Genomic DNA, 25,514 nt, shown 5'->3' with positions numbered 1-25,514 from the left:
ATCTGAGGGTACGCTGTGTCCCCCAGCTTCTGGAGGGCAGGGACCAGGGCCCTGACATGTGGGACACCCCCCCCCCCAGGAGGGTTTCTAGGCGTCTGACTGAAATCCCCGGGGCTTCAGTGAAAGCCTCTCTCCCGGCTTCCTCCTCAGTGGAAGCAGAACACAGGCACGCTGCCCCCTCCCACTCTCCCGCGTCATTTTGTAATGACTCTTCACAACTGTGGGCAATTTCCTCCTGGGCACCCAAAGGTCTAGCGGGCTTCCAAATTGGCACTAGCACCCTGTGGTTAACCCGGAGCTGACAGCAAATGTGGCTGGTCCCCAGGATGCAGCAATCGCTCCTAAATGAGGTCTGCCTTTGCCTTCATTTAAGGGCTGTAACAATTGCTTTTTCTTCCTCGGAAATATAACCTGAGAGGTGAACTGCTCTTGAATCAGTAAATGTGTGTGCTAGTTTCCTTAGAGAGTTCTGTGAAGAGGTACCGGCCTCCGGCTGCAAACTCAAGAGGAAAGCATGGGTCTGCAGTCACTGCCCATGATTCTAAGGCCCTGCAAAGGACTCGGGCTGAGAGCTGGAGGCTGGGCTGGGACCCCAGCAGGCAGCAGGAAGGGACATCGGGTCTGATTTGCTCCAGGACGGCAAGTGTCATCAATGAGTCTTTCGTATTTACAAGGCAGTCCTGTTGTTCCATGCATGCCATGGGGACATCTTAAGACAAAACTTGGCACGCATGACCCCCAGGTGTGAACCAGTGAAACCAGGTATGAAGTTCTTCTAGAGCACAGTTAAATGCTTGCATGGCTACTCCAGTTCTATAACTGTATGTGCTTCTGCTTGTTTCTTGCCAGAACTCGTTTCTCATGGACTTAAGGGGTGAGGTTAGAATGATGGTCCCCACATGTCATCATGAGACCTGCCTTTGCCAAGCTAGATGTGCCGTGGGAGTGGGGAGATCAGGAGAACGCTGCTCCCCAACCCCAATATGCATGTCTTACAACTCATGTCCACATGCTGTCCTTGCCTCAGTTTCCCCAATTACATGCTAGATTTCTGTTGGGACTGCGGCCTCTTTGACTGTGGTGCTGATGCTGGCTGTGGGTCCCCCTGGGGTCCTCTCGGGGGCTGGATCCTAGGCCTGCATCTCCATCCTATAGGTGCTTGAGGAAATCACAATTGTATCACTGGGCTCCAGCCTTGAAATTGGGCAGCCGTGTTATGAAGCATCAATGCCCAGCAAATCACATCACCCCTCTGCGCTTCAGTTGTAAAATGAGGTTGAACATTTTTGTCTGTTTCCAGGTTTTTTTTTTCTTTTGAGCTATAATTTGTACTCAGTAAAAGATACAAATCTTAAGTGTACAACTTTATGAATTTCTATATATGTCTAAGTCCACAAAACTGCCACCCAAACTGATACAGAGAACATGTATTGCCATCCCCTGGAAGTACCCTTGTTCCCCATCCCGGGTAAAACCACATCCCCATTGGGAAGCACTATTCTGACTTTCGTCAGCATTGGAGTAGTTCTCTCTATTCTTGGACATCACATAACAGCAATTGTGTAGTATGTACTCTTTTGTGTCTCGCTCTGTTCAACATAAAGGTTTTGAGATGAATCCACATTCTCGAGTGTGCCAATAATTTGTCCCTTTCTATTCCTAGGTAGTATTCCATTGTACAGCTATAGTATCACAATTTGTTTATCCACTCTCCTGCTGATGGCCACTTGGGTTGTTTCCAGTTTGGGGCTATTATGAATACAGCTATTCCGAACATTCTTCCACAGCAGTGTTTGTGGACATTGCATTCACTTCTCTTGAGTCCATTTCAAGGTCCAGTCTCAGAGATGTGAGCCTCAATTTCATCCTACACCTGAGTTCCCCACCAGCATATCTGGGTGTCCCACAGGCAGCTGGCATCAGCATGTTGTAAACCACGTCCATCAACCTTATAACCTGGGCCTGACGATCTCGGCAGCCTCAGGACTACACATTCTGCTCCAGGGATACAGGCCAGCCATCCCAAGCCTCTCTTAGTGCTTTGAGCATGCCTGGTTCTAGATCCCTTCCTGGCCTTTAGAGTAAATTCAAGCCAGATGACTACATCACCTCTGTATGGAAATACATTCTAGAAAGATTAAAGGCATTGAGAAAAAGATATCATTAAAATGCTAGAAAATCTAGGGAATATTTTTATAGTCTGACCTTAGTTCCCCAAAAGTATAATAATGCTAAAAACAGGGAAGAAAGACTGAAATAACACTTAAAACTTCTCTAAAGAAGAATTTAAAGAATATAAATATATTTAACACTAAATAAAATTGAAAGACATATTAGTGATATATTATCCTTAATATGCAAAGAGCTCTTACAAAATAATAAGAAATACGCAAAGCCCCAACGGAAAATAATGCAGGAAGAAGAGGCAATTGGCAATGTAAAGGTCCAATAAACATGAAAAAGTTGCTCAAAACGATCAATAAACAAAGAACAACATATTAAAACAAGCTATTATTTTGCACTTATCAGCTTAGTATTCAGGCAGTTGATGGTTTGGGGAAATTGGATCTCTCATAGACTCTTGATGGAATTATAAAATCAATGCCTCTTTTCCAAGAAGATAATCCTATGATGAGCAAAAACCATTTAAATACAGTCGAGTAATTCAATTTCTAGGAATATGTCCTACGGAAATAGCTGGAAACGTGCATAAAGATCTGTACCAGCTTGTTCAAAACAGAAGTGCTTATAAAATTTAAAAGCTGTAAGTGACCTAAATGTCCAGAAATAGAGACGTAGTCAAATAAATTGTGGTACCTCCGCATAATGGAATAATACGCAGACCTTAAAGTGATTGGGGAAATATATATGTACCATGGACAGGTGTTTACACCATTGGTGAGAGACTAAACCAGGTTGCAAAACATAAAGGGAGCACTCTGTTATTTCAGATGTGGGTGTGTGAGCACATGCACGCAGGGGCCCATAGCAAGTGTCTGGAAGGTGTTTTATTCGAAGTGGGCTAACATCGGTCACCTGACACTGAACACAGAAAGATTGATTTATTCTTTCTCCTACTGTGGTCCGATATGGGTCTGCAGGAGGCCGAGGTGTATTAGTTGGTCGTACCGGAAGGAGGAACTTCCTGCAGGAGGCCCTGCCTCACTTAGTAATAGAAGAGCCCAGCCTCCATCTGTCAGGGACTCCACTGCCCCCCAGAACCCTCAAATCCTCCACCAGGTTTTCTGCATCTGGCCGTCAGAAGAGGGAAGAGACAATGGGTGTGGAGGCTTTTTAAGGGCCAGGTCTGGAGGTGGCGCACTTATTTTGTGCCCATAGACCTCTGGCTAAAACGTAACCGCATGGCACCCCTAACTACAAAGGGGGCTGAAAGGGGCGACCTGGCTGCATACCCACCGGTGAGCCAGTCTCTTTCACATAAGGAAACAGAAACGGCAAAACTCCCACGTGGTTAACTCTGGCTAGAAGCATTTGAGGTCAACTTCGCTTTCTGCTTTCACTTTTCCGCATGGCCTGAATTCTTTCCAAAGGACATGTATTGTTTTTCAAGTAAGGGAGGAAAAGCCCATGAAGCCATTTCCATGTTGATGGCCACACTGAGGAACGAGTCCTCTAATGTGGATCAAGCTACCACTTGCGTCCTGGGGCCCCAATGTCAAGGTGGGGCGGGGGGCGCATATCTGGAACATCCCGAGGTGCCTCTCCCACCCAAACAGATAGACACCAGCTCCTGAAGCTGCTCAGAGCCCACCCGCCTGGAACTCACTCTGTGCCTCTGAGGCCTCAAGCTGAGAAGCAAACCCCCCGTTGCTTTCTGACGGGGCTTGTTTTTGTCAGTCTAGGAGCATATGCCCACCCCCTCATCTCTCAGAGGAGTGTACTCCCCACACCACCATTTGTCCCTGTCAGCCCAGGGAGCAATTATATTCCATCCAGCCAGAAATAAACAGACACCAGCATCACACGTGAGACGACAGGCAGACACTGTCTCGAATGCACAACCATCCCCACTGTGCTCAGCGCTGACTGAGCCTCTGGGCATGGATACAGCCCGGAACCTGGTGGGAAAGGCGAGTCTATTTAGGGCCGTTACAGTGCCTCTGTCTGCTCTCTCATCGCTTGCTCTTTTTAGGGAGAATGAAGGAATTTGGGGGAAAGCTTTCCTCCTACATGGAGGAGGAAAACAGCTAAAGGACTTCAGACAAAATGCCCTTACAGAAATGCATGAGATGGAAACTCATCTCTGGGGCACCTCTGGACAGTCAGCCTGCGGGTCCGAGGGCCTCTGGATCAGGGAGTGAGCACAGGCAGCTGTGGGTGGCAAGGTGGACGTGGGGTTGTGTTCCTGCAGCACTGCATACACGCTCTGCCGGCTGGGTTCCGTCCTGTCACCTTCTGGCCTAGAAAATGGCAAGAACAGTACTTGCCCTTTCTCTCTTTTATTAGTGCAATTTTTTCTGCTTCAAATACACTTCAATATCCTCCTGTGGCATTGACAACTAGCTCGCCACCAAATTCATTCCCCCATTCCATGGCGTACAGCTGTAGCTGGGAACCAGCTACTCAGCTAGAGAATAGATTTCCCACCCCCATTTTGGATACGAGTAGCCTCAAGACTAGTTTTGTGTGTTTTTTTTTTTAATAGACTTTAATTATGTTAAAGCAGTTTTAGGTTCACAGCAGAGGTACAGAATCTTAAGACTAGTTTTCACCAATAAAACACGAACAAAAGGAATGGACGGGACGTCACTAAGCCTTCAAGCAGCTCACGTGCACCCTCCATGCTCCTGCCCCCTTGCAGCTTTGCTGGGGTGGAGACGACCAGGACACCTAAGGAGCCACGTGCTGAGGATCTCAGGCCCTCTGTCTACCTAGATGACTGAGCAGAACGCTGTTCACCTCGTCTACCTGTGTGGAGGGAGCACAAAGCAAACGTCACTTTGCAACATGTTGATTATATTCCCCATACTGTATTTCAGTCTAACTGTTTGGTTGCTTTGGACACCTGAAACTAAGAAAGAAAGAAAAAAAGTAAACGTCACTCAGTGCAACGTGGTATCCTGGATTGGATCCTGGCACCGAAAAAGCACCTGAGAAGAAACAACTGGTGAAATCCAAACAAAATCTGGGGTTTCCTTACTAGTACCCGACCACTGTAAATGTCTTAGTTTTGACACCCGCACCATGGAAGTGGGAGACGTCAACCTGTGGGGACACTGGGTGGAGAGGAGAATTCTCTACACCATCTTTGCAACTTTTCTATAAGTCTAGAAATGTCCCCAAATGAAACGTTTATTACAAAATAACAATCATGAGAACCTTCAAGCGTATGAAGCCCTTGTATGTGTGGGTCTATTTGTTCCTGCAGCCTGGCCTACCCTCACTGGTACAGTCCTCTTCACCTACAAAACACCTGCTCACATTTCAAGACTCTGGCTTGACACATTCTCCACTAAGAAGCTTTCTGGGGTCCCTGGGGGGTGAGGTGCCTTTCACTCTACACTTCCTTCTTCTCTCACCCTCAAGAGAAGCACCTACGAGACCTGCCCATGTCCCAAACCAGCCAAGTCCTGCTTGAGTCAGGAGCCTGTCTCCTCCACACTTCCGGGATCCCTTGTGGTCCTCAGAGCTATTTGTCCAGGGCGTCAATGCCCACCTCACCGATTTGCTGTGAACATTTACTACGTCAACCAGAGTCACATCGCTTCATTAACTCCCAAGTACTGCACACACGTAGGGGATGGTTTATCAGCTGCAAAGCGTTGATTGAACACCAGGCCTGCTTTATGGTTGTGATATATTTTTCTGGGGGCCTACAGTGTCTGCACTGATACAGGATATGGGGTCCCATTCCTGTGACTGTCTAATGGCTGCCAGTGTGGCACAATGGCTTCAATAGTCAATCCCATGGACATCCAACGACATTCAAGGTAGGAGCTTCCAAATCCCTGAGTGCCTGCTGGGGGCCCAGGCAAGCGTGTGCCGGGGGCTTTCGCTCCTTTTAGTTCATTGAATCGCAGCAGAACCTTCTGAGGTTGGTATTATTATCCTCCACTTTACAGGTGAGAAAATTGCAAGAGAGAACGAGAGAGAGAGAGAGAGAGAGGGAGGGAATAAGTGATGTGTTTACCACTGCTCGCTCTGTAAGTGGAGCTTGGTCTCCAAAGTCTACCGATAACCCGCTTCCTTTCAAAACAGCATCCTGACATATGATTGATCGCCACTAGTATCTCCACTAGGAACTGTCATAAAAATAAATCCAATTTCTTCCATGCCCCTCTGGGTTGGACCTCAAATAAAAGCCGAATGCTAGAAGTCAAACAAACTGCCGTCAACTGAAGTCCAGGTGTTGAAACGAAGGCTTGGGGTCAGCGGTGCCCCCCCCAACCTAGAGAGTGCTGTCGGAGCTGCCAAACCCAGAATCCTTCAAGTGTCCTGGAATCGTCTGAGAATAAGAGGTGGGGACGGTGCTAAGCCTTTTACCCAGCATAGCTCATCAAACCCTTACGACGACCTCAGGAGGAGATTATTTCTATTCTACCTTCAGACATGAGAAAAGGGAGCCTCAGATATACAAGGTAGCTACGTATTCATAAGCAATTCACCAGGAAATTGGCTATCCCCTGCCTCCTTCCCCAACAGACTCAAGCCACTTGAGGGCAGGGACAGCCCCTGCCTTGTTCGTCTTTGCATCTAAATGCACATCACAGTCTTGTATACAACAGGTGCTCAATAAAGAGTTGCTGGTTAAAAGCATGAAATGACCAAAGTCACAGGAAATCTTGTGAATGACAGCACCTTAGGAAGGCCCTAAAGAAACCACCTAATGATTGATGCTGTCTCATGAATATCAGCCAAATGGGTAAGGTCGCACCCTATCTACCAACCCCCTTCAGCCGGCTTCTGCCCACTGGGCCCCGGAGGTAGAGCGTCACGATGCCAAACGGCAGTGTGTTCTCTTCAGGCCTCCTGGTGTTCCTTCACACCTTCTCCTGGGCCTTGAGTTAGCATGACTCATACTCAAGTTCTTACAAAGTCCCCTTGGAAGACAGCGACCAAGATCCAGCGACCATTACTCAGAGCCTCTCCTAATCCCCATCTCTCGTGTCTCCCCGACAGACACCCCCTTCTCCTTCTCACAGGCCCCCTCGCCCCCACCCACCCCCATACTATCAGATGTCTGGGAAAGTGGGGCACAAGATGGTTCGGCAGCCCATTCAGACTCTCAATCCCAGCTTAGGCTGTTAGAAGACACGAGATACCTGCCCACGGTGCACTTTCTACAAAGCCTGCACCATGAACTTGGGGAGACGTTTGGGGATGGGAGGGAGGACACGCCCCTGTAGGGCAGGGCTCCCTCACTGCCCCATCCCAGCATGCAAAGCTTGGGGAGCAGAGCGTGCATCCAGCCCCACCTCGGGGCTGCACAGCTGTACACAGTGGCCCAGCTTTCCTGAATGGCAACCACGCGCCAGGTACGCTGCTCAAGTCGTTACCTGAGGGTCCCGTATTAGAAGTCGCTAATAGCATCCCTTACTTCCCTCTTGTAATATTTATGAACTGCCATTAATTAATTGTTGTACATGTACGTGATTATCTGCCTAATGTCTGACATGCTCACTAATCTCTAAATTGTACGAAGGTGCCTTATTCAGCACTGTGTGTCCAGCACACAGAAAACATGTCCAAACCCAAAACAAACAAACAAACAAACAAACAAACAAACAAAATAGCTGTTGTAGGAAAGAATTATGTGGTAGACTGCTCTATTGGCTTAAAATGTTTGCCCTCCCTCTATCAGTGCTCTTTGCCCAGGGACGTTCGAGTTCTTCCCACTGAAGGAATGGCATGGCGTTTGGGCTTGGCCTTGTGACTTCATTTGGCTGATAGAATAGGCGGAAGTGATGGTGGGCCAGTTTTGACACTATTCCTCAGAGGCCTTGAATGTTCCCACCCACCCTCTATGACTCTGCCTTCACACTGAGAAGACGAGCCCTGAGTAGCTCACTGGTCCCTAGAAAAGAAATGGGGGCACAAGAATGGATGCAGACCCACAGAACTCCATCAAAAAACAGGGCCATCTCAGCCAGCTAGACTAGCTGACCCCCAGTCAACCTGCAGATGTGGAAACAAACACAGCTGGGGTCATCCGACCTGCACATACATGAGCTAAGTAAATGCTCAGTGTGATGAGACACTTACATATCTTACGAAGTGATCACACCAGGAAGGCTAGTACCGATCTGACACCACATGCAGTTATTACAGTTTTATTGACTATATTCCCTATGCTGTACCCCTGAAACTAATATAATGTTGTATGTCAACTGTAATTAAAAAATAAGTTTTAAAAAGCTCCAGTAAAAAATTGCTCATTGTTAGATGCCACTGTTATTTTGTGCTTGAATTCTCACATAGGAATAACTAACTAATATAAGTTCACATGCCCATTTCACAGAAGAGGAACCTGAAGATCAGCAAGATTAGGTCACTTGCCCAACATGTCCCAGTAAGGGCAGACGCTAGTATTTAAATGCAGAGCTGTCTGTACTCAAACTGATATGTTTCTACTGCTTCCCACTGTCTCCAGTCCTCCTTTGAAAGACTCATTTGCACTTGGCAGGACATCCAGCATGTGTTGTCAAGTGTTTGGGGGGCATCTCTTCCATCTGTACCTCCTGAAGGAAGCACAAAGGTGACCCTTGGGCAGATGCTTTACTGAGTCAAGATATTACACCCAGAAACCCTGCTAGTCCTTGCTGAGTAACTGTCCTTGACTTTGGTGCTCGCTCAGCAAGCACAGATAGTCCTCCCTTTGAAGTGCAAATGTCATTTCAAATAAGCAGCCACATCCAGCAGGTAGAGGAGCTCCAGGTGATTCATGCATTTCTCAGGTCCTGAAAACTACTTGTCTTCAGCTGCAAGTTTCTGACTCCACCAAACACAGCTCTAATAGCCCACAAATGCACTGCCTGATGGGCCTTTGTTGCTTAACGACCAAGGTGAGAGGCTCATAATTAATACACCACTGACTCCGACATTTAGATACTTCCAGGAAATGTCACCAAAGATTTTCCAAAGAAATTCACATTATGTGTCATCGTACTCCGTACCTCCTACTGCGTGAGTTAGTCATCTATCTCAGTGGTTCCCAAACTTTTCTGGCCAATAACTTGAACAGGCAAGGTGAAAGACCTCACAGTGTATCTATTCTTCCCTGTCTCACTTTCTAACTGGCAATGAACTTGGTGATACATTAAAATCGGATGTGGACGGAATGATCAGAATCGTAACAATGCAGAGACGACACAAGAAGAAAAATACAACCTGACAGTAATTCTGTAGTTAGATTAATGCAAGAAAAAGTTACTGAAAATTACAACTAATTCAAGACCATGCTTCGGATGTGTAACAAAATGCCCTTTACAAAAATTGGGGAGATCGCCGCTCTTTGTCCATATCCAGTGGTAACTTTTTAAGGTGTCTGAGCATTGGTGTTGGTGAGGCAGCCAAGACATTTAACAGAATAATGAACTGGATCGTCTGAAAGCTCTACTAATGAAGTAATTTTAGTTCAAGAACACAAATTTTCATTTCCCTTACAAACCAAGTAACGAGGTGGGTTACTAATAAGCAGCTGTAACTGCACATGAAAATGAACCTCCATGGAGCTGAGGCGCTGTTTACCAACGATGCAGCATTCTCGAGGTGTCCACGGGTACCTACTGCTCGGCCATCCATGCCTGGAACCTCTAAGTGAGGTGGCAGGTGCTGGGGGTGTAACCTGTCATCTGGGAGCTCTGACTGCAGGTCTCCACCACACCTGTGAGCTTTGGGTAGCAACTGGACCATACAACTAAGGGACATCATCATCTCCAGTGGGGAAGCAGAGCCAACAGCGTGCTTGGTCTATCACGCTCACCCCCACCCCCACCCAGTGACAGATGCCTAACCGCTTCACCCCAGCAGGTGAATGGGGAGGTAGGACTCCTCAGAGCTTCAGGGGAACCGTCGCTTTGGGTCCAGAGAGTCTTTAGAACCTCTCCTCGTTCTTTCCAAGTTATGCCCGTGCCAGGCTGGGTGGCTTCCTTTCTTCCTTCCCTCCTTCTTTCCCTCCCTCTTTCCTTCCCTCCCTTCCTTCCTTTTTCCCTTCCTTCCTTCTTTCTTTCTTTCCCAGTGCAGATAGATTTTTTTTTTAAAAAAAAATCAATGTGTTTATTACAGAAAAATTAGGGAAATGCAGGCATTTAGAAACCAACATAAACGCACACATGATTCAATGACCAGGTATAACAAATGAGGACCGTTATTTCCTTGCAGTCCTATTTGTTAATAATTAAACATCTTTTACACATTATGCAAATCATCTGACAAGAGAAAAACTCCAAGATGTTCAAAATTAAAATTGCAGCAGCCAGAGAGTGAGCAAAAGAGAACAGTTGGCCTGCTAATAGCTGTGGGCCCGCTCTGACAAAACACTGCTCACATTCCTAGATAACTGGTGGAGTCCAGGATTAATTTCCAGGTGTCTATTTCCCAGATTATCCAAAAGAGAGACTAGCAGGCCACACAGGACCCCAGGGGCCTCCACTTCTTATTTACACAGGAACTTTTCAATCTGCCGCCCCCCAGCAAGTCCACGGACACTGCTTCCTTGGGGACCCCGCTGTGCCTACCCCAGAACTAGCCCCGTTTCACCTTCTCCCATCTGCTTTGTCTATAGCTAACGTAAATCCTTTCAGAACGGCTTACATCTTTCTCCCATCTCTCTGATGTATAAAGATGTTTGCAGAACTCCGGGACGATGGGCATATTTTCTGCTATTTAGCCATGCAGCTGGTGGTTTAGACTCCATGCCTCAAGACCAGTCTTTTTTCTTTTTTCTTTTTTTGCTAGCAATCGCCTAATAAACCCTTCCTTTTACAAAGACTTTCAGCCATGGAAGTTAAATTTTTCGTTTAAGACATAAGGCTTGTTCAAATTTGCACAATTTCTGCTGAATAGGACAGCCTCTGCAGGGACTATGCTGTAAGCAGTCCTTCACGAACATTTTAATCATGGCAGAAGGGATGGGGAGGAAGACATGAACCGTTGTCTTCTATGCGACACTCAGGTTGTTTCTAACCTTTCCTCATTATAACAATGCTGGGATGGTCACTGTGGTAAAAGAACAATGCCCCCCACCCCAAGTGTTTACATCCATGTCTTAATTCCTCCAATCCTGTGAACGCTTCTACATGCCAAAGGGATTTTGCAGATTAAGGTCGTTAAGTTAATTGGGTGATTAAATTAAGGATTTTGAGATGGAGAGATTAGCCTGGATTATCCAGATGGACCAAATGTAATCACAAGGGTCTTTATAAATGAAAGATAGAGTCCAGAGGGAGGTGGAGAGAATTAAAAAGATAGGGGAAGAGGGAAAAGGTGAGGAGGAGGGAGAGGGAAGAGGGAGGGAAGGGTTTGATGATGCAACACTGCAGGCTTTGAAGACGGAGAATAAGGCCACAAGCCAAGGAAAGCAGGAAACCTCCAGACGGTGGGAAAGGCAAGGACACTGGTTTTCCCCTAGAGCCCTCTGAAGGATGCATTTCTGCTGACACCTTGATTTTAGCCTGATGGGATCCAATTCAAACCTGTGACCTCCAGAGCTGCAAAGTGATAAGTCTGTGTTGTTTGTGGTCATTTGTTACAGCGGCAACAGATAACTATTAGAAACACCCTTGTCGATCAAACTGTTCATATGGTTCAGATTCCTATTAGGACACATTTGCAGAAGTGGAATTTCTGGGTCAGAGGGGGTGCCTGTTTTGAAAGCTTTTGAAAGATGTTCCCTAACTGCTTTCCTAGAGGCTGTGGGACATGCTTGATAAATGCTCCAGAAAGGGGACCCCAAGCCCTGGGAAGGTCACTCAATTCTTTCCATCTCAGCTGCCAACACCGTTGTCCAGGCCGCCCTCTCTTCCCCTTCCTCCCCTCAGAAGAAGAAGAATGCCCAGCTCCTTTGCTGCTCTCCCTGCTTCTCTTCTTGGCAGCGCAGGAGCAAGAGTGATTCATTAGAACATGTGTGAGAACAACAAGCGCTCCCCTGCTTGCCCCCTTTCAATGACTGCCACGGCTCCTTCCCTGACCCCAGGCCATGTCTCTTCTGGCCGCCCTCTGGCCTCACGCCCCCACAGGCGCCCCTGAGCCCTGGCTTCCTCTGCTGTGGCCACGAGGCTCCCACCCCAGATGCTGCTAACAGCTCTGCTCCTGCCTACCTCAGGGCTTTTGCACATGCTGGCTCCTCTGCTGGAACATCCTCCCCACTTTCCCCCTTTATCCTAGACGAGCCCCCTGGTCCTTCAGAGCGTGGACAAAATGCCACTTTCCCAGCAAAGCCCCCTTGACATCCAGACAAGGTCCACTGCTCATACCCTGCTCTCCTCCTTCATTGACTTGCTATGATTTTAATTAACTTTTTAATTAGTTATTTAATCCAATCGAAGTTTAATATCCACACAGAAACAACACACAGCATCGCTATGAATTTTCACAAATGAACACACCTGTGTCAACAGTACCGAGGTCAAGAAACAGAACATTTCGTGCATCCGAGGGCATCCGAGGGCATCCACCCACGCCCCCCACCCACACACATGGCCCTTGCAGTAAGCACTAACCCCGCCCCTCCCAAGGCAACGTCTACTTCTAACAGTGGAGATTAAGTTTTTATATGAATAAAGTCTGTACTTAGTCTTTTAAAACGATGTCTCCCTCGTTAGACTAGAAGCTCCACGACGGCAGGGCCCCCCCGGGTCTCATTTGGCAGTGTATCTCCAGTGTCCAGCATCTTTGCTCAACAAGTGCTTGTCAAAGCAAAGAATGAATTATTTAATTAACAATTCATTAATGTTGTCGGAGCTGGGCAACAGGATGTAGGAGGTCCGCTGGGCAAGGTGCCCACAAGAAAATGGAAATAAGAAACAAGGCACCGTCCTGATGGATGAAACCCATCCTGAAGGAGGGGACTGGGGCTTCCAGCCACACGAGCTGGAAGAAGAGGAAGCACCTAGCTAAGGAGTCCGGCCCGGATGTAGGGGTGGGGGGATGAGAGGAATGAGCCTGGCAGTAGAAACCCAGCTTGCCCTGGGCCAGGCAAGCACCCCGGCCACTGGGGGGTGGCCGTCCACTGGTGGAATGAGTCCCTCTGGTACCCTGCCTGTGATGGTCTGGATGAAACAGCCTTCCTTGGCAGAAAGGGGCTTTTCTGGGACAAGGACAGGAGCTGCCAGCCCAGAGAGGCGTCTGAACAAAGAGCAGGTATTTGACAGCATTGTGGTGGGAAGCAAGTCAGAATCTGTCAGTCTCAGCCTCAGGGAGACATTCTAGCCTGTAGACCAGGTGTGGATTGGGGCATTTACCAGGTGACTGCACCTCACGGGTCTACATTCCGACTTCACCAAACCCTTCTCTTTCTTTTCTCTCTTTTCTTTTCTTTTCTTTTCTTTTCTTTTCTTTTCTTTTCTTTTCTTTTCTTTTCTTTTCTTGTCTCTCTTTTCTCTCTCTCCCTCTCCCTCCCTCCCTCCCTCTCTTCCTCCTTCCTTCCCTCCCTCCCTCCCTTCCATTCAAGCCTCTGTCTACACAGTTACCAGGGCAGGCCCTCCTGCTTGGGGTGAGGGTGGGGGTGGGGAAAACAGCCCGTTATCAGCACAGTGGTCTCAGAATAGACCAGCACAAATTCCTCCCATCCCTCTGACTGAGTGCAGTAGAAGCCGGGGAAGCCTGGAGCCTGCAGAGGTGGGCTTGGGGCTGTAGAGTCAGCCTCTGATGGACTCCACAGGCTGAGTCTCTGACATTCCCTAGTCAGGTGGAGGGCTATGGCAGCCGGTATTTTATTTGAGAGACTCGGAGCTTACAGTGAAAAACAGGAAAGTCTGAACAAATTCTTTCACTGGCAATTCCTTGCAAAGCGCTGTGCAGTTTGCACCATTTCCATCACGTGTTCAATCAAAAGGATACTGGGGACATAACCATGCATTATCACTATTGACATTTTCCAGCCCACTCCACTTTGGTTAAAAAGTGGGTGCCCAAAGATGCCATTTAATAACTTTGGGCATCATGAAAATGTCACTTTGACGAGGAGAAAAGTGGATTAATACACCCACCAAAGGTGACCTGCCTTAGAGAAAGGCAGTCACAGCCCATGTCCCTGAAGGTTACCATAGCTGGAGGCGGTGCCGGGGGTAGGGGGACAGTGAACCAGGCAGCATCCCAGGTGACTCCTGCTTCACAGGCACAGGCTCAGATGGGCAGACAGGCTACTGGGGTGGGCTCGGGGGAGGCAAGGGAATAGGGACTGCCTGGCCAGGCTGGGAGAACGCCTGCACCCGACCAGAAGGGGGCACATGCATGGGAAGACCCAGGAAGGTGGACCTTGGCCCAGCGGCTCAGTCCTTTGGTCCAGTTGGATGGGCACAGCAGGTCATCCTATGGTCAGATGAAACCAAGGTCATGACTTTGAAAGAACAGTCAAATCCCAGCTGAGTGCCAGCTAGACAGAATAGGAAAGACAGGGCCCAATTTTCCTGGGGAGGAGGCTGGGAAGAGCCAGGCAAAGTGAGGACCCAGTGAAGAAGCATGGCTGAAGCAAGGCTGAAAGGACTAAGACGTCCCTTTTCCACATCCTGGGTTCCCATCTCAACAACAGGCACCAACATACAAAACCCAGGCTTACACTCAGATCCTTCCTCTCCTCTCAGGGCCTCGCATCTAACTCACGCACTGACAAATATTTTCTCTGAAGAACCAGGTAGGGAACATTGTAGGCCAGACGGTCTCTGTCATAACTACTCAGCTCTGCCACTGTGTGAATGTGTTCCAGTAAAACTTCACAAAGCAGGCACTACCAGGTATGGTCCATAGGTGACTGTTTGCCAACCCCTGTCTAACAAGTGGGCAAGGCCTGCACACTTGACCTTTAAAAACCCTCTTGAATCGGCCCATTGCTGTCGGCCCCCTTACCTGCCCCGCTAGTGCAGACACCTACTCTCTCGCCTGGACACCTACGACAGCTGCCTCCTTGAACATTCTGATTTTACTTCTGTCCTCTACAGTCCTCCCCCCAGCAGGCAGAGTGAGCACCCTAAGATGCAGCTTCGACCACATCCCTTCTCTGCTTACTACTCATCAGGGCTCCCTGTTGCCGTCACAGTGAGGTCTACACTCCTAACTGGCCGACCGGTCCCTCTGGAAATCAGCTCCCCGTCATCCCACCACCCTTCACACCCCAGAATCCAGCCAGTGTAAGCGCCTTTTGGGGCATTCGGTGATCTCTCCCCCACCCCGGCCGGGCTGGGACTCATGGGTCTCTCCATCACACTGGGCCCCTTTGTGTCCTCACTTTGACTCTTCCCACTTCAGACATCACTTTGTCTGGGCAGCCTTCCCTATGTCCTGGGCTGGTGTCTAGTGCCTCCTCTGGACCCTCTGTTTGCTTGTCTGCTAAATCAGCATCTGGAAGGGAGCTCTGTGGTCAGCGATGCAGGCATTCCTTGCAGCACAGCAGCTGATCCGAAGCCCGTGCTCCACTCAGGAAGCACCTGCTGACTGATGGTGCAGCAGTCAGTCAGTCAGTTAACCCTCCCAGGACAGAAGGATGGAAGTCAGAGAATATCCAGTGGGTCATCCTTCCCCAGGGATCAGAAGACGCTGTGGCATGGCCTCCCGTGGCTCTGCATGCCTGGTCAGGATGGCTTTATGCCCTCCTGGTGTGAGCTGCTGTGTTTTCCTGACCCAGGAGGTTATTTCCCAGTCGGGAAAGTAACCTGGCTACCAGAACTTTTTGTGCTTTGTAAGATGGACTAAGGTTTGGAGAGACACAAAGGCATTAACATGTTTCCATGTTTTCCCGGGGAAGGGCTTAAGTGAATTCATGATCATCTTTTCCTCTGTATGATTATTAATTTATTAATTATTTCATCCATTCCTTCATTCTACAAATGTCCCCTGAGCTCCCATGGGTTTCTGCCCCTGAATGGGCCACTGCACCCACAGAGATGGCCAACACCCAATTCTTGCCTTACAGTCTGGTGGGGGAAGACCGGCTATTTTGACAGAGTCTGGTAAATGCGATGGCAAACGCATGGTCGGGGTGAGGCTAAGGGGTAAAATGAGGAAGAATAAAACCGACAATAAAGTATAGTAGACTGTTCGGGTCCAGTGGGAGTTTAGAAACTAGTAGTAGTTTACAAACATAGTCTGAAGAAAAACAGGCCAACACCAAGAAAGAGGATGAATATAGAGACAGTGAAAAACTAAGAAAGCTAGGAAAGTCAGCTTCACACCAACAGTTGTTAGGACAGGACAGAACAGGAAACATCAGACCCTTGGCAAAATGGGATCACAGAAGTATAAGGTGGTTTGCAAGGATATCAACTAACTTGAAGGTGATTCATTCCCCAAAAAAGGCTGTCCAGGTGCCAATCATGGTCACCTGCCCTCAGGAAGTGAATGAATAAGGCTAATGGGAGACATGGAAGGAGGCAGCCTGAAGGGACCACCCAGGTGGTGGTGCAGGTGCCCCAGGGGAGGGGCAGAGGGGACAGGGAGCGAGAGCCAGGTATGCAGTTGTTTCCTGATGTGGGCACGTTTCGGTGGACATAAAATGGTGTTCCAGATTCGTGACGCTTACCTCCTCTCTCATTGAAACTGCTGCAAAGGGGTGGAAGGTTCACTTTGGCAGCGATGGTGGTTTCACTGGGCTAACAGTGGCTGCCTGGGCTGCTCTCTCCGTCTGGTGTGGCCACCAGGAAGGGCCAGGCTGCCAGACTGTGGGCCAGAGAGGAAGGAGATCAACAGCACAGCGCTCTGTGCGCCTCAAATGAAAAAGGGATTGGCCAGAGGCAGTCACCGGCAGGCCCAGGGAAATGGGATGTGTCCAAACACGAGAAAACCTGCCGGACTGGGCTGGGCTCTGTGTGTGTGTGTGTGCGTGTGTGTGTACATGCATGCACACCCATGTGTGAATTCCCAGTATGACACGGGAAGGACACTAGCAAGCTGGAAGGCAGAACCCCTCTAACCCTGAGGTCTTCACACCCACGCCACCTGAATGGCAACACGGACCTGGGACATTCTTCACGTCAACTCTCACTTTAGAGATGGGAAACTGAGGCCCAGAGTGGGGGAAGTGAGTTACTGGAGAGTCTAGGAGTGGAGACGGGACTCGATCCCTGGTCTCTCTGGAAACATAACAAGCAGAGACTCATCTCTACAGCTCACTTGGCTTCCATGACACACCCACTCTGTTATTTATTTCATCGTCAGCTCAGTCTCCAGTGCAGGATACATGGACAGAATGATCCACAGTTTAGGAGATGTGTCTCCAAAATCTGAGACTCGGAGATGTTTGTACGTTTCTGAAGGTCACAGAACCAACCAGTGGTGGAGATGTGATTTCAGTGAAGGCCTGTTGGACTCCAAAGGCGCCCTTTCCACGTCCGCATGTTGTCTAACAGATACCCAGGGGACATTTCACACTTAACATGTCCCCAACTGAGCTGCTGGTCTCCCCGAATGAGCCCACTCTGCACACATTCTCCCCCACCTCAGCCGGCAGCAAGTCCTCCCTCGCCATAGCCCAGGCCGACCCCTCCCCTCTGTTTCTCGCCTGCCTGTCTCTTTGCTTTCTCTCACTTCTGCCACCCACCCACGAGCAAGAGCAAACCTGTGGGCTGGATCTTCACAATATGTCTGAAACCCAATCATTTCCTCCAGCTCTCCCCATACAGATGCTACCATCTTCTCTATCCTGGATTTGCAATAGTCTTGCAGTCTATTCTCAACTCTGGAGCCTGAGTGATCCTTTTGACATGCAAACAAAGCATCGTACTCTTCCTTTTAAAACCCTTCAACAGCTCCCCGTTTCTTGCAAAGCAAAAGCCTAAATGCTTAGAATGGCCTTCAGGGCCTGGAGCCATCCAGTCTCCAGTTACCTCCCTGCTTGCATCTCCTCCCACTCTCCCCCGCTCCCACACTCAGCTCCAGGCCCCCTGGCCTCCTTGCTGCTCTGTGAACACAGGAAGCACTTTCCTGCCTCAGGGACTTTGCACTGGCTGTCCCTTTACTAGAAAGTTTTCCCCGTCTGCCCCAGCCTTCAAGATCCATTTGTCTAAATCTTTCTCACCTCCTTCAAATCTCTCAATATCTCACCTCCTCAATGAAGCTGAGATGAACCACTCTCTTTAACATTACAAAGCTGTTCTAGGGCAGGCATCCCCACACTCCCTTACTCTACTGCACTTTTCCTTAAAGTACTTACTACCTTCTAGTATACCATGAAGTTGATTCATTCATTGTGCTTATTGGTTATTTTCCGTCTCTCTCTCGAGAACGCAAGCACCAGGAAAGCAGGGATTTGTCTATTTTGTTTACCGAACTATCCCCACCACCTACAACAGTGGCTGACACCTACTACGTGCTCACCAAATATTTATTAAGTGGCATGGTCCCTCTAATTGGTGACTGCAGAAGAAAAAGGCCCAAAGTTGCAGGAGAATATTGCTAAATCACACCACACCGTCATCTTTCCCCACTACCCCATCCCCAATTCTCAGCAGGAGGGGCTGGATATGCAACCTTAACAAAAGCGTGTGCACAGAGGAGGAAATCAAATTTGCAAGGAGACTATGAAAGAAACTCTTGTGCAAGGTAAATTGTATTTCCATTAAATGGAAAAAAACAAACAAACAAAAGGATATCTAAATGCAATGATGCTTAAGACTGTCACTGTACCTGGAAATAAGTCAGAGGTTGACCGGTGTTGATGAGAGGTGTGGTGGAATTCTTACTGCCATCTGGGCTCCTGCCTAGAGCATTACCTGGCCATTTGCAGCCCAAATCAATAAACAACTTGAATGCTGCTCTAAAGGAATATTGAAATGAATGCACAACAGTGCAGAGAAACAACAAAGGGACTGGAATCCCGTGGCTTTGATTCTCCCTATTGAACTCAGCACTCAAGGTTACATGCTAAGAACTAAGTGACGACAATATTGGTAGTGGCTTTGCTGGGAGAGTGTCAGCTCAGCCCTCCATCCCCAGTCCCCATAGACGTATCTGAATCTGGTCTGTTCTGCAGAGAGAAGGGAGGAAGAGGGCAGCTGTCTTGGCCCTGCCTGCAGGCCCCTTTCCTTGGGGTTGGAGAGGCTCCTGCAGGCTTGGTGTGGAGTCCTGCAGACTCCCAGGGTACAAAACAGAGAATGAGCCTCAAACCCGGCGTCAACCAGACAGAGCCCTGAGGAATCTGTCTGGAGATGGATTCACAGGCTGGAACATATTGTCCAGATTCATATGCGCAGGAACAGGATCAGAGCTGGTCACAAAAATGACCTGGAAGGACCCAAGGCACCTGGGCTACCACTCATGGTTGTGCAATGCACAAAGCCACAGCTCAAGGGGGTCAGTGGGGCTGGAATTAAATTAGTCTAAGAGCCGCTATCACCACCATAGATTGGGTTAGTCCAGAGGGAGGGGCATCTTTTGCAAATTGTTCACCAAGAGGTGTTATCTTTTTAAAATTTGCACACAGATCCCTAAAAATTGCTGGGAAGAGTTAGGAATGCTAGCTTGCTCAAAGACCTAGACATACAGACAGATGTGAAGCCTATGGAACATTCCAGATTTCATTTTCAGAATCCTGATGTGAGTTATACATTTGACTGCCCATCCTCACAAAATGGCTGTCCCGTTCGTTCATTCGTTCACTCATCCAAGTATTCGCAGGGTTACGAGGATGTGCTGGTCCTAGGCCAAGCCGAGAAACAGAGATGACAGCTTTCGACCTGCAGCAAACTCATCTTGGACAAAGAACCCGTCTCATTCATCTCTACAGCCACGGGCTTAGTACACTGTCTGGCCACTCAGCTTCCTTTTCCTTACCTCGCCTTGGCACCTTTAAACATAGGGCATGTTGACCATATGGATGAATGAATGATAAAACTTTCTGCAACTGCCACGGACCAACAGGTCTACAGAGATGATCCTAAACCTGACCATGACAATGGAAACCTTCTCTTAGAGACTCGGTAGTCTCTGAATACAGCTTCAGGAAAAGTGTTTTAAAATCAAATGCACACTGGGTTTAGGGGCCTGACAATGGCATCCTGTCTACTCAGAGTCATCTGAGCAATGGCCTGCTTATGTCCTCAACGGCATGGTCTCTGACTAACTGTCTGTGGGCAGATTTTAAAGGAGTCCACATTCAGGAGAATTCTGCCCAAATGGCCATGCAAAAGGACTTCGAGTCTCCCTGTTTGCAACTGAAATAGGCTGGTGAAACATTGGGCCCCTGTCATGGCTAAACCATGACCCACTCCTACCAGAGAGCTTTTCAGAAAGTGTGTACATGGGCACACAAGCATATACATGCACCCGCACCACACACACACACACACATGCACCCGCACCACACACACACACACACACACACACACACACACACACAGGCACATCTGCATTATCTTCCCTCATCTGTCAATATTCTCTGAATATACAATTTAATGGTTGACAAATATATGAATGTAAAATATATTCAGCCATTTTTCTCACTTGAACATTTTGGTGATTTCCACATTGTCACAATTTTAAATAAACGTGGTCCTTTGAGTCCTTTCGCTCTTCCTCTATATGGTAGATTAAATGTGGTTCCAGTTCTATTCCTCCCATTGACAGGTGAGGTCTATTCTCTTCTGCTGAATCCAGACTGTTTCTATGACTACCTGGTCATCAGGGCTCAGGAAAAGTGACACAGTGCCTATATCTATAAGACTTCCACTTCTGTATTCTGTCTTTTGAGACACTCTGGGAGCCACAAGCTGTGTTCAACAAGTCCAATTATCTATAAACCACCAGGCTGGATAGTTCATAGGTGCTCTGGTTGACCAGTGCAGCTGAGCCAGGACTACCAATTATCCCTACCAAGGTGCCAATGTAAGTGAAACCATCCTGGTCCCTGCAGACCAGCTGATCCTCCAGCTGAATACCTGAGAGACAGCTGTCTACCAATGCTAAATGGTGTGGAAGAATCTCCCTGCTGAGCCCTGCCCATATTCCTGACCCACAAAATCATGAGCTATTAGATAAATGGCGACTGTTTTAAGCATCAGCCAGTCTTCTTGACACTCTCACAATCATCACAACGGCCCACAGATCTCTATGTGATCTTGCTCTCTCATCTGCTCTTTGATCTTCCCCTGGCTCACCCTGTTCCAGCCACACTGGCCTCCCTATTCCTCCCTGAACGTACCGAGCATGCTCCTTCTACCTCAGGACATTTGCACTCGCCGTCCTCTTTGTGCAGCTGCTCTTCCCCCTGATGTCAGCATGGCATGGTCTTCCACTTCATGTAGGTGTTTGCACAAATATCAGTCAGTCAGAGAGGTCCACGTGATACCACATCTCAAAATAGGGATTCTATTTTTCCTTCATCTCTGCACCCTTGGGGAACTGGGAGACACCCTTCTCTTCCTTTTCTTGCTTTATTTTTATTCATAGTACTTTCACAATCTGAAATACTATATGTATTTTACAATCTGACATTATATAGGTATACATACAGATATATAGATATACAAGGTCTGATAATTAAGTTTGCGGACTCATTCTAGAAAAAGTGCTATGTACCTCATTGCTGAATATCACTACGGCCACCATCCAAGTACTTCCCTTGGGAAGCTAGACCACCCTTCAAAGCAATTTTGGAACTCTTTTTCTGGAATGGCCATCACAGCTGTCGTCATATTACCCTTGATGTCCTGAATGTCATCAAAATGTCTTCCTTTCAATATTTCCTTTATCTTCAGGTAAAGAAAGAAGTCATTGGGGGCCAGATCAGGTGAGTAGGGAGGGTGTTCCAATACAGTTATGGGTTTACTGGCTCAAAACTCCCTCCCAGACAGTGCCGTGTGAGCTGGTGCATTGTCGTGATGCAACAGCCATGAATTGGCGAAAAGTTCAGGTCGTCTAACTTTTTCAAGCAGCCTTTTCAGCACTTCCGAAGAGTAAACTTGGTTAACTGTTTGTCCAGTTGGTACAAATTCATAATAAATAATCCCGCTCATATCAAAAAAGGTTAGCACCATTGTTGCAACAAGTTTGCGAACTTAGTTGTCTGACCTCATATTTTAAAAATGAAATCAAGGCCACGTATCTGACTTGGGTCCACTCAAGCCCAGAAAGCTTTCTTTTCTCCAGACCGACAGGTGCCATCCCCTGGCCTTTCCCCCCAGCTCTAGCACAGCGAAGCCATGCGGATAGTGAGTGTGTAGGCGTTGGGCTCACTGTGACCTGAGCCGGGCCCAGGAGCTGGACTAAGCCACCGCAGCCTCTGCTTCCATCTGACAGTGCTCCCTGTGCCTTCCTGGGCAAGGCGCTCACCTCCCAGCATCTTGCTGGCTCGAGGCCACTCATCCTAGGATCGAGATAGTAGGACATTCCCTCTCTCCCTTCCCAAACCTTGGTCCTGCCCTCCTCCTGGTTTCTCTTATTTCCCTCCACATCTTTCCCACTCTGCCTTCCTGCTCCAAGTCCTCAAAAAGGCTGGGGACCCCCGGGCTCAGGGGTGGGGCCTGCACCTCTCATTGCAGAGATAGAGATGTATCTTTGAACTGGCTCTATACATACGTGCGTGTGGGTGTTGTTTGTTGTCTGTCTATACCCCATCCCACAAAACAATGCATATACTACAGTGTAAACTCCCCAAGAACAGGAACTGCCTCTGCTTTTATCACTGCTGTATCCCCAAGACCTAGAACAGTGCCCGGCATGTAGTAATAGTGATCAACAGATATTTGTAAACATATGAATTACTCAATGAATGCACACATTTCTTGTAAATATTTCTTTTTTTTTCTTTTTTAAAAATATTTTATTGGGGAAGGGGAACAGGACTTTATTGGGGAACAGTGTGTACTTCCAGGACTTTTTTCCAAGTCAAGCTGTTGTCCTTTCAGTCTTAGTTGTGGAGGGCGCAGCTCAGCTCCAGGTCCAGTTGCCGTTGCTAGTTGCAGAGGGCACAGCCCACCATCCCTTGTGGGAGTCTAACCGGCAACCTTGTGGTTGAGAGGACGCGCTCCAACCAACTGAGCCATCCGGGAGGCAGCTCAGCTCAAGGTGCCATATTCAATCTTAATTGCAGGGGGCGGAGCCCACCATCCCTTGCGGGACTCGAGGAATTGAACTGGCAACCTTGTGGTTGAGAGCCCATGTGGGAATCGAACCGGCAGCCTTCTGAGTTAGGAGCATGGAGCTCTAACTGCCTGAGTCACTGGGCCGGCTCCTGTAAGTATTTCTCGAATGCATTTCTTGTTATAGAAATCATTCTATACATTTCTGATTATTCCTCAAAATAATTCCCTATAAGTCACTGTTGAGTTGCAAGAATCACGCTATTTAAAATCTTTTAGCACTATTGACAGAACGCCCTACAGATTGCACTGAACTGCTTTTTGCTCCATTAGAAAGATATGAGTGCTAATTTCCTGGCATCATAGGTGACATATGATAAAATCACTCAAAAATATTTGCTATCTGGGTACATGACAAAAAACGTTCCTGGTTCCACTTTGCATTTTTTTGATTCTTTATGAACTGTGATTTCTTGTTCATATACTTATTGGCCACTGGGATGTAAATTCCTTGAAAGCAGGGGCTTAGTTTTGCTCCCTGCTGTACCAGCATCTCAGGCAGTCCAGTGTATAGCAGGGACACGATAAATATTTGTTGCAAGAATCAATTAACACAAATGTCTTCTTTTATGATTGGCCAATTGAAGACCAGCTTCATGTTTCCTCTGAGAAGTCTCTTCTCTTACTGATTTGAAATAACTAAACATACAGACTATTTACCTTTGTTTTCTGTCATCTAGGTTGAATATTAATGTGTCATTTGCATTCTATTTTGTGTATGCTGTTTTTTTGACATTCAGTAATTCCAAAATTTTATGTAATCACATCTATTGTTTTATTTTAGTTCCTCTATTTGATATCACATTCAGCAACAGTCATAATAGTTAACATCTATATTGCACTTACCACATGCCACGAACTCTTCTAAAGGCTTTACATATATTACTCATTTAATCCCCACAGCAATCCTATAAAATAGACACTGTTATTATCTCATTGCATAGAGGAAGACACTAAGGCAGGGAGCTATGAAATTATTTCCTACACAATTTACCTACACAGTGTTCACATTGCTTTATGATTTCAGTTTTAATATTTGTGATTACTATTTAACAATAGTAATCTGTGGAGATTTTTGTTTTGGGGGGGAGTTCGGTGTGACGATATACTTATTTTTCCCCAAATAACTGCCAAGTGTTCCAACACAGTTTATTGAACAATATATCCGTCCTCCATTAAAATGACACTTCTAAACACATCTATAACATATGGTAATACACACATACACAACACATGAACACACACAACCACACACACATATAACGTTTGCTGATACTCAGTTCAGTCCCACTGCCAATCGTTTTAGTTGTTTAATCATTTTGTGGTATGTGCAGTGAAGCAAATTTATAATCTAGAAATATAAAGAAACATAAAAGGATTACCAATGATTCCCTACAAATCCTGATTAAATACACGTTCAATGTTTTTCTCATGAAATATGTATCTATCAAACAAAAACATAAGCGCCCCTAACGTGCATTATGAATGCACAATAGTTTTTCAAAACAGTTTGCTTCAGACCTTTCGCAGCTACAACACGAACAAACCTTTTGTGCCCCAGAGGAAATATCGACACCGTTTAGATGTTTAGTTTTATCACTTTCCACGGCTTTGGGTTTCTTACAAAATCATCTTGATTTCAGTGCAAACTAATAAGCAAGCCGTTTATGGTCAGGTGCACAAAGCACATTTCTATCCTGTTGTGGGAGAGGAAACCACAAGGAAATTGCTTCTAGGAGGTCACCTGGCTCCCAAAGGTGGGCTCCTCCACTTGACTCTTCCTGCCACACAAGGACCTCGAGATGTGTGTGTGTGTGTGTGTGTGTGTGTGTGTGTGTGTAGGACGGGGGTGGGGGCAGCAATGAAGACCTTTGCCCTCCCCTCCAGTCTGGGCAGAAGCACCAGTTCTTGGAGTGGCCAGAAGCCATCCAAGACCCCACAGCTTGGCCCTGAACCGAGCTCTGGTTCTTGTGAAGAAGACCCTTCTTGACAACCTCTAGAGAATAACGCCTTTTATTAGTATCTCATACATCCTTGGACCTTCACATTTACATTTTTATTTCCACATTTTCCTACACAAAAGACAGCCTATAATACATCTTGTTCTCAAATTGCTTTTTTCCTAATGATTTACTTGAAAATTGTTTTTCATTCATTTCTACGGCTGCATAATATTTCAATGGATGGTTCTATTATCACTTATTTAACCTGTGCCAGAGGGGACTCCTTGTGGCCCACGGCCTGACATTTGACTTGTTCTAACAAACA

General features: G+C 47.3%; 1 protein-coding gene across 10 annotated transcripts in view; it reads right to left on the bottom strand.

The window, feature by feature from the left end:
• The window catches only part of PTPRT (protein tyrosine phosphatase receptor type T), a 945,146-nt gene that overhangs the window by 408,143 nt on the left and 511,489 nt on the right, over positions 1–25,514 (bottom strand). The gene's annotated exons all lie outside the window — the stretch shown is intronic.

This window comes from Rhinolophus ferrumequinum, chromosome 23, assembly GCF_004115265.2.
Source record: "Rhinolophus ferrumequinum isolate MPI-CBG mRhiFer1 chromosome 23, mRhiFer1_v1.p, whole genome shotgun sequence".
Classification (NCBI taxonomy): domain Eukaryota; kingdom Metazoa; phylum Chordata; class Mammalia; order Chiroptera; family Rhinolophidae; genus Rhinolophus; species Rhinolophus ferrumequinum.
This window is presented reverse-complemented; position numbering and strand designations above follow the sequence as displayed.